Source organism: Triticum dicoccoides, chromosome 3A (assembly GCF_002162155.2).
Source record: "Triticum dicoccoides isolate Atlit2015 ecotype Zavitan chromosome 3A, WEW_v2.0, whole genome shotgun sequence".
Taxonomy (NCBI): Eukaryota; Viridiplantae; Streptophyta; class Magnoliopsida; order Poales; family Poaceae; genus Triticum; species Triticum dicoccoides.
This window is the reverse complement of record NC_041384.1, coordinates 11154063-11162616: the sequence shown is the minus strand read 5'-3', so window position 1 is coordinate 11162616 and position 8554 is coordinate 11154063. Positions and strand designations below refer to the sequence as shown.

General features: G+C 52.2%; 1 pseudogene; it reads right to left on the bottom strand.

Moving 5' to 3' along the window:
• Positions 1–372: 372 nt before the first annotated feature.
• On the bottom strand, positions 373–2186 carry LOC119270938 (annotated as a pseudogene).
• Between the last annotated feature and the right edge of the window lie 6368 nt (positions 2187–8554).

The window sequence follows — 8554 nt, the reverse complement described above, 5'->3', positions numbered from 1 at the left end:
TTTAATTGACTTAAAAATCAACTGCCTTATACGATACATATTACTAAGCACATCACAACCTGATATGAAATGAAAAGACACTGGAGATTGGGAGAACTTAAAAGCACGTGATTTTGACTAGTTGGTACTTCCAAATATTGTTGGAGCTTAGGAGCATTTTGGAACATGCTGTTAGTTTTAACTACAATGACTAGAAAAATACGTGCATTAGTTGATCTGAAAACAGACTTGCATTACATGAAAAAATTGAACATTCTAATGACTAAATTCAGTCCAGCTGCTGTAGAACAAGAAGGTTTGCAATATTGAAATATATTGCTGGTAAAATTAAGTCAAGACAAGGGGCTTCAGATTATAATAATTTGAGAAGATACAAACAGACTTGTCATTTGCTTTACATAATAAAATCTCATGTCCTCCTTGTAATCTAATTGTCTATCTTGTCAACATTTTGTCATTTCACCTGGCACCTAATACATGTGAAGCTAGAGGTGGAACCGATGAGACCACATTTCCAGCAGCGCCGAAATACACTTGACTTGTTGCAACGAAGTTATGATCAATGTTGCTCTCTGCATTCATGGCACCTTCCAAGACCTTGACTACCTCGGACATTTTAGGCCTTCTTTTGCAATCAATCTGCAAACACCACATTGCGAGCTTCATCATCTCAATTACATCCTGCTTATGTGCCAGCATATTGTTACTCTTATTGTCAATTAATTCTACCAACCGATTAGTCTTCAGCTTTTCCTCCAATTGGGTGATGAGATGGATGCTCTCTTCGGATCAAGAATTGTCGAGGTTCTTTCTTCCACTGATGACTTCCATGACCACAACACCAAAGCTATAGACATCAGCCTTTTCCGTGATCTGTGATGTCAACCATTCAGGAGCTAAATATCCAGGTGTGCCTCTCATTCTGGTAAACACTTGGCTCATATCCCTGTCAATGAGCTTGCATAGTCCAAAATCAGAAAGTTTAGCATCGAAGTCATCATCTAAGAGGATGTTTTGTGGTTTGACATCCAAATGGGCAATCTTTTTCATGCACTCCTCATGAAGATAAGCGAGACCCTTAGCTATGTGAGTGATAATCTTGCACCGCGTGCTTCAATTCAGGGGAGGTGAATCATTGTCATGTTGATGATAGATCCATCTATCCAAGGATCCTTTTGGCATGTACTCATATACCAAGAGCCTATGCGATTTCTCTCCACAAAAACCAATCAATCTGACCAAATTAATATGATGAATGCTGCCAATTGTTTGAACCTCTGCAGAAAATTCTTTTTTGCCCTGACCCGCTCGATCCAAACATTTTACTGCAATCCTTTCATCACAAAATTGACCCTTGAAAACAGACCCAAATCCTCCTTCCCCGAGCTTGTCTGCGAATTGCTCGGTTGCTGCTTTTAGCTGCTGAAATGTGAACCTCATTGGTGTTCCTTGTCGCTCCCCAAACTCTTCCTCCATCTCCATCTCATATTGTTGTTGTGTTCTTCGTTTACGTATAAAATAGGTGCCGAGGAACAAGATGCTAAGCAAAATGAAGCCAACTACAGGAGCTAAAATTGCTACAACTCTTCTTACAGAGGAGGATTTCACTTTCATGCTTGTTGTCCCAATAGCTGCAGGCAGAGCACTCGGGGCCGTAGGTATTACCTTGGGCGGGGGTGCAGGCTGAGCACTTGGGGTCGTAGGTGTTACCTTGGCCGGGGGTGCAGGCAAGGGCCTAGCAGCTGTAGGCGATATTGGGCGATAGCCTGTGGCACCACCGATAACGGTTCGATTGATCGTGGTACCACCGGCAATGGATCCATGGAATGCACTCGCCGTGATGGTAGCAATAGGGAAGAGGAGAAGGAGGAGAGGCCGGAGGTGGAGAGCTGACGAGGTACTCACTACTGCCATTTGTTCCTTCGTGTTATGATTTGTGATTCCACCCGTTAACTTGAATAAGAGTCTCAAGGCAAACTTGGGATAGGGCTCCTGTGGCTATGACAAACTTACACCTAACAGGCTGGAAGAGTGGTAGGGGATAGCAGACAGGGACCGCATCTGTGTGTTGAATGATTCAACGGTCAGCATAAAACAACCTAACATGCTCTATAATCTTGGTAGGGCCTGACTTAGCTTTGCCGGACTTGTTTGCTTGTTAGTCCCTTTCGAATTATTTCTCTACGTTTTCAAGAAAGACAAAAAAGAGTTACATCCGTATAATGTGTAGTTTGATGATTCAAGCCTCCTCTGCACACTGCACTAGCTAGCCGTCTTTCTCCTCCTTTTTTTTGAGGGAAGGCCATCATGGCAAGCTTTATTGAATTATAGAACACTTACATCGTCCACGAGCTTACTGACAATGACATCAGGTGGCTCGTTTAACCAATTGAGATTCGACTTATTACAAAAGGAGAAGTTAGCTAGCACATGCGCCGCTTGATTACAAGAACGAATACAATGCTTAAAAATGACCTTCCCAATCGACGTACTAATATCAACGCATTCCGCGAAGAGAGCCGCAGCTTCATCCCACCATCTTTCTTGGCCATTGCAGAAGTTAATTACCTGGAGAGAATCTGATTCCGCTTCAATCTGGTTTAGTCCTAGAGAGTTGGCAAAGAATAGCCCATCTCTCATGGCCATCGCCTCCATTGTAATCGCATCCGCCGCCACCGATACAAAATTGCATTGCGCGGCAATGAAGTTTCCATGAATATCCCTCATAACAGCCGCAGTTATCCCACTCCCTTCATCTGGAAAAAAGGATGCATCAACATTTAGTTTTGTATATCCTGGGTCCGGCTTACACCATTTAGTCTCTGGCATTACATGTGAACTTGTCAATGAATTCTGGAAATTTGAAGCAATCGATAGAATGGATATGGGCCATCTCCAAGAAGGTGGCACCGGCTCATCATGTGTCATTCGCCTACGTATCCACCACAAGTACCATGCTCCCACCATTAGTGCTTGTTTGAAGTTGACATTAGAATGTACCATCAGTAGATCATCCGAAAGGGTTAAAAGATGTTCGAATATAATCGAGCCCGACCTATCCACTGGTACAGCATCTTCCACCAGTTGCAACATCCCAAGACGCCTCCACACTTCCTTTGCATGCACACATAGAAATAAAAGATGCCTAATATCCTCAGCACCTTGATGGCATATCGGGCACGCCTCATTAGAACCAATATGTCTGTTTGTCAGGATTGCTTTTAGCGGAACGATTCCTTGCAGAACCCTCCACCCAAAAATCTGAATTCTACGTGGGACTTGCACTTTCCAAAGTGTATTCCACACTGCCAAAGGCGTTGAACCACCAGCCCTCACCATCATATTTGCAAGTGCCCTATAAGTGTGCATCCATTGCAAATGGTACGCAGTTTTCACTGAAAAAATTCCGGTGCGATTAGGTTGCCAGGCAATGAAATCCTCAAATGCGTGTGTGTTGAGCAGGATCTGAAGTATTCTTCTAATATCTACAGGGTAGAAAAGGCTCTGTAATAGCTGTTCATCCCACTCCCCGGTCACCGGATCAATGAGTTCACAAACTCTTGTAATAATTGATTGGCCTCTCGGTGTAATTACCTTCATATCTGAGCTTGAAGGTATCCAAGGATCCCTCCATATATTTACCTCCTCACCAGTACCAATCCTCCATATGTAACCTTTCTTGAATGTATCAAGGCCCTTTAAAATACTTTGCCATGTAAATGATGACCCATTCTTTGGGGTCGCATCCAAAAGAGTTCCATTGGGGTAGTATTTAGCTTTCAGTACTTTTGCAACCAAGGAATCTGGATTAGTGATGAGCCTCCAGCATTGCTTAGCAAGCATAACTAAGTTGAATGAATATAAATCACGAAATCCCATACCTCCTCATTTTTTGGAATACATAGCTTCCACCACGCCATCCAATGCATTTTCCTGTGCTCTTCATCATCACCCCACCAAAATTGTGCAATAATATCTATGATTTCTTTGCAAATTCCTTTTGGAAGACTAAAAACTGACATGGCAAAAACTGGAATTGCCTGTGCCACAGACTTTAATAAAATCTCTTTACCTCCAAGTGATAGTTGTTTCTCCATCCAACCTATCAATCTTGCTTTAATTCTATCAACGAAATGCCTGAAACAGTCACTTTTGTCAGCTCCCACAATTGCTGGCAACCCAAGATACTTGTCAGATAATGCTTCTGTGTCAATATGAAGAATTTGACTAATTTCTGCTTTTGAAACAACTGAGGTGTTGGGACTGAAGAAAATGCTAGACTTGGCCAAACTCACCATTTGTCCTGAACTTGCACAATAGGTATCCAATACGTTTTGTAAGGAAGTTGCATTCATCACATCTGCTCTCATGAGAATTAGAGAATCGCCAGCAAATAAAAGGTGTGAAACTGGCGGTGCATTTCTGCACACTCTAATCCCATCTATGCCACCAACTTCTTCTTCAAACGTCAACATACTGGACAACCCTTCCGCACAAAGAAGGAACAAATAAGGGGAGAGGGGGTCCCCTTGCCGAATCCCCCTAGTAGGGGTAAAAATCTCAGTCTCCTGGGAGTTGAATCTGACCTTATATCTAACAGAAGATACACAGGCCGTCTTTCTCCTCCCTAATCACACCACTAGTCTGGGAAACCTCCACACGCAACCACACAAACAGCCAACTCACAGGAATCCAACTCACCTGTGGTAAATCAGACCACTGCTCCTCGCCGCCTTGTTCCTCCCGGCACCTTCCTTCACCGTCGCAGCACTCTGCTCAGTTCCCCCGCTGCACTGAGTCGCCTCACAGGCCCAGGTCGCCCTCCTTCACAGCGCCGTTGACCACCAGCACCACCACCAACTTCCGCCGCCTCCGAACCCACTCAACGCTGTTCCACGGCCGCCGCTGCCTCGCCGGAGACGGGTGTCTCTGATGCTATGTTGATTAGCTCCGATGACATTGTCCTACTCTAGCGAGAAGAGGAGAGAAGTCTGGAATATTGAGGATTGACCTTAGAGCATCTCCAGCCGTTCAGCCCCCCAGGGCGCCTAAAAAGAGCGGCCTGGGGGCGAACCGGCGCTAGCTCGGCCCCTGGGGGCGACCTAGCTCCCAGTCACGCCCCAAGGCGCCGGCCCCACGATGCGGAAAATTCAAACTTGGTCGTTCCCGCTCACAAAAGACGTCACAAGTACGGCGATCACAAGTCACAGTTCGGTGATCGGATGTAGTCTGGCGTACAAAAAATAGAGCGCCACAAGTTTGCGTGCGCAACGCATCACTCGGCGGGGTCGGCCTCAAGCGTCGGTGGAGTCGGCGTGCGCGGGCTCGGCGGTGACGGAGCTGCTTCTGTGCTGGGCGGTGTCGGTGCGGCTTCGGTGCTGCTGGGCGTCGTGGAGGCGTCATCACTCGGGCTTGGCGACGGCGTCGGCATGGGCGCGGGAGTTGGCGTCGCCGTCGTTGGCAGCTGGTTCAGGATGAGGCCGCGCACCGCCATGTACCACGCCTTGAGCTTCTCGTCGGTGCTCTGGAGGATGTCCGCCCCGCCCATCAGAAAAGCCAGGTCGGTATTCCTCTTCTTCGCGGCGACGTTGGTCCGGAGCAGGTTGAGCTTGATGGCGCTGTTCGTCATCAACGACGACCACCGCGCCGCGGTTTTCTCTTCACGCAGGACGCCCCGCGCCTATGCGTCGGCAAGGCAATGCTCGATGGACTCCTGCACTCGCGCGGTAGCCGCGTCGGCGTGTTTCCCCTTCTTGGCCCCTTAGTTGCCGTCCGGCTGCCCCTCTGGCGCGCCCGGCGTCGGCGCGTCCGGCTTGTAGGTCTCCTTGGCCTTGTCGAGGGTGCGCCGGACTTCCGCCCACTTTTCGCACATGTCAATGCGCTTGTAAACGTGGAGGTACTTGAACTCGGCGTCGTTGTTGCCCTGCCGATACAAGGCGAACATGCGCAGCAACTGCGCGGAGGAACAAACAGTTGGCGGGTGCACACGGCGAAGAGAGGCGGGAGACCGGCGTGCCATACCTGATCCTCAACGCCGGCGCCGCTCTCCGGGCGAGCCGCGACCTCCTTGACGATCCCATGCCATTTGTTGCACGCCCCCTGGATATGCCCCCAATGGTTCGCCATCGCCTTCGCCCCGCGCTGCATGTAGATGCCTTTAAAGTAGGGGTCGACGAGCTTGCGTTCGTTGAACTCGGCCTCGATGCGCTCCCTGGATACGCCCCCAATGGTTCGTGCTGGTGGTCGGGTCGAGGCAGACGATTTTCCATGCTTCGGCGAGGCATTCCTCCTCCTTGGACGCCCACTTGATGCGCGGCTCGGCGGACCTGGTCGCCCGCTTCTTCTTCTTGCGCCTCCTCGCTGGAACAGTCGCCTGCTCTTCCTCCTCCTCCTCTTCATCCTCCTCCTCCTGCTCCTCCTGCTCCTCCTCGCCGTAGACGTAGCCGAGCTCGCCGTCCATGCCGCCGCTGAGATCCACCGTGTCGTCCGGGGTGACGAACCCGGGAGACGCGGCGGCCGCGGTCGAGCCGGTCGCGATGATGTTCTCCATGTCGGCCTCGGTCTCGTCGGTGTCGCCGAGGTGCGAGAAGGGAAGCGCGCCACGACGGAAAGGGGGCGTCGGGGAGGACGCGTAGGCGGGCGGAGAGTAGTTGTATGGAGGGTACTGCACGCGGCGAAGGCAGGCGAGGGCGTGCACTGGGCCGGGTGTCCATGGGGGAAGGTGACGTTGGGGTTGAACCCACCGTGCGCGTCCCCGTCGGCGTAGCCCGGCGAGGGCGATCCCCATGGTTGCGACGACGGAGAGCTGACGCCTTGCTGGCCCCAGGGGTGTACTGGGCGTGGCTGTCAGGTGGATTCATCATCCCCGCGCAAGTCGCCTCGGCCTCGGCTTGGTCCGCCGAAGCCGCAGCCGCACGCGCCGCGTTGTCATGGGCCTTCTTGGAGATCGCCCTGTTTTGCCGGTCGGCGGTGACAGCCATCCCGTCGATGAACTTCTACCCTCCAGTTGGCGTTTGACATGCCCGGTGGCTTGGACGGCGGCGCCCTCGGCTTCCTCTGCTTCGGCTGGGCGATGGAGGCGGTCGCGGTTGCCGCAGTGCGGGGGACGACATACTTCTTCGGTGGCATGGCGGCCGGCTGGGAGGCGAGCGGGAGGGAGATTGGCGGGAGGAAGAGAGAGAATGGGAGGGAAGTGGGGGAAAAGCGGGAAGAAACGACGGAAAGAGGCGCTCGACTCGCCGACATGGCGGACCCACGTGCCTTTTTCGCTTGTGTCGGCGCCCTAGGCGCCCCCCAGGGCGCCGGGTTCAGCCTGGGTCCGCCGGCACCAGTTTCGGCCCGAGCCGACGAAAAACGGGCTTCTGGGGGCGCGACTGGGGATGCTCTTATCCTTCCATTTCTCCACGGGAGTAGTATATACAAGGTAAGTTTTACATTTTCGTCCCTCGATTCTTGTTCATGTCACTAGTAGGTCAACATATGTGTTTGTGTGTGTGTGGCTACTGGCTACTGCACAAATCTGGGTACTTCACAATAAAAAATACCTGCATACCTTTCTGAAATTCTCTCAGGTTACTCTCCCACAAGTCTCTTTCTCAGGACTGAGAAGTATCCTCCAAAAGGATAGCCTTGGGAAGAGATTGTGGTTGCCAGTGTCACACGATAGGAACGGCAGCTACCTCCTATCCTGTACACCTTGGAACTACTACTTTGCAGGTCTGTTCCTTCCATTCATCCATTGTTCTTGTAGCTCCAGACAGAGCACACACCTTGGCAAGCTCAAAATGTCTTAAATATTTGGATTGAAAATGCACCAAAATCCTCAAACGTCCACTGAAAAAACAAATAGAACTTTCGCCTAAACAGTTTAGCCCCAGTTTTTCCCTCCCCTCCCCTCCTGGTCGCTCCCGCGAGCGGCCCGGGCGGCAACCCTAGCCGCCACCCAAACTCCCTCCCCTGCCCATGCCTCCTCCCCCGCCACCGCTGGCAAGCGCTGCCGGGCAAAGCCCGGCCGGCGTTGGCGGCGGCAGGGCTCTCCTATCCCCTGCGCTCTTCCATGGTGGGCCGGTGCGGGACGGCTGGATCGGGCGCAGACGTCGGCCTTGCGCGGGGGCGGCGGCGCGGCGGACGCGTCTTCTCGTGGTACGCTGGTGGTCTGGGCGGTGGCTTGCGGTGTGGCGGCTGCGGGCTCTTGGGATCTCGCGCTGGCCGGTCCTTCAGGTGGTGAGCGCGGGTGGGCTCCGGTCAGATCCGGCCGGATCTGCCTCCGGCGCCTCTTCCGGCGGCGCGTGCTGGGTGCAGCAGGGCCGCGGGCGGCTGGCACCGCCGTGCATAGGGGTGGTGGTGCTGGTGGCATGGCGGTTGGTCGTGGCGGCGCGTGCGGGCTCCGAGTACAGTTGGGCGTCCTTCTCGGTTGTGGTCGGCGGTGCGCGGCGCGGGCGGGCTGTCCCTGGATCCCTCCCTAGCGGCGGCGGCGGTGGATCTTCTCCCTCCTTCATCGGACGAGCGGCCGTCGGTGGCCTCGCGTTGGGTTGTGCCAATAGCAGGGATGATG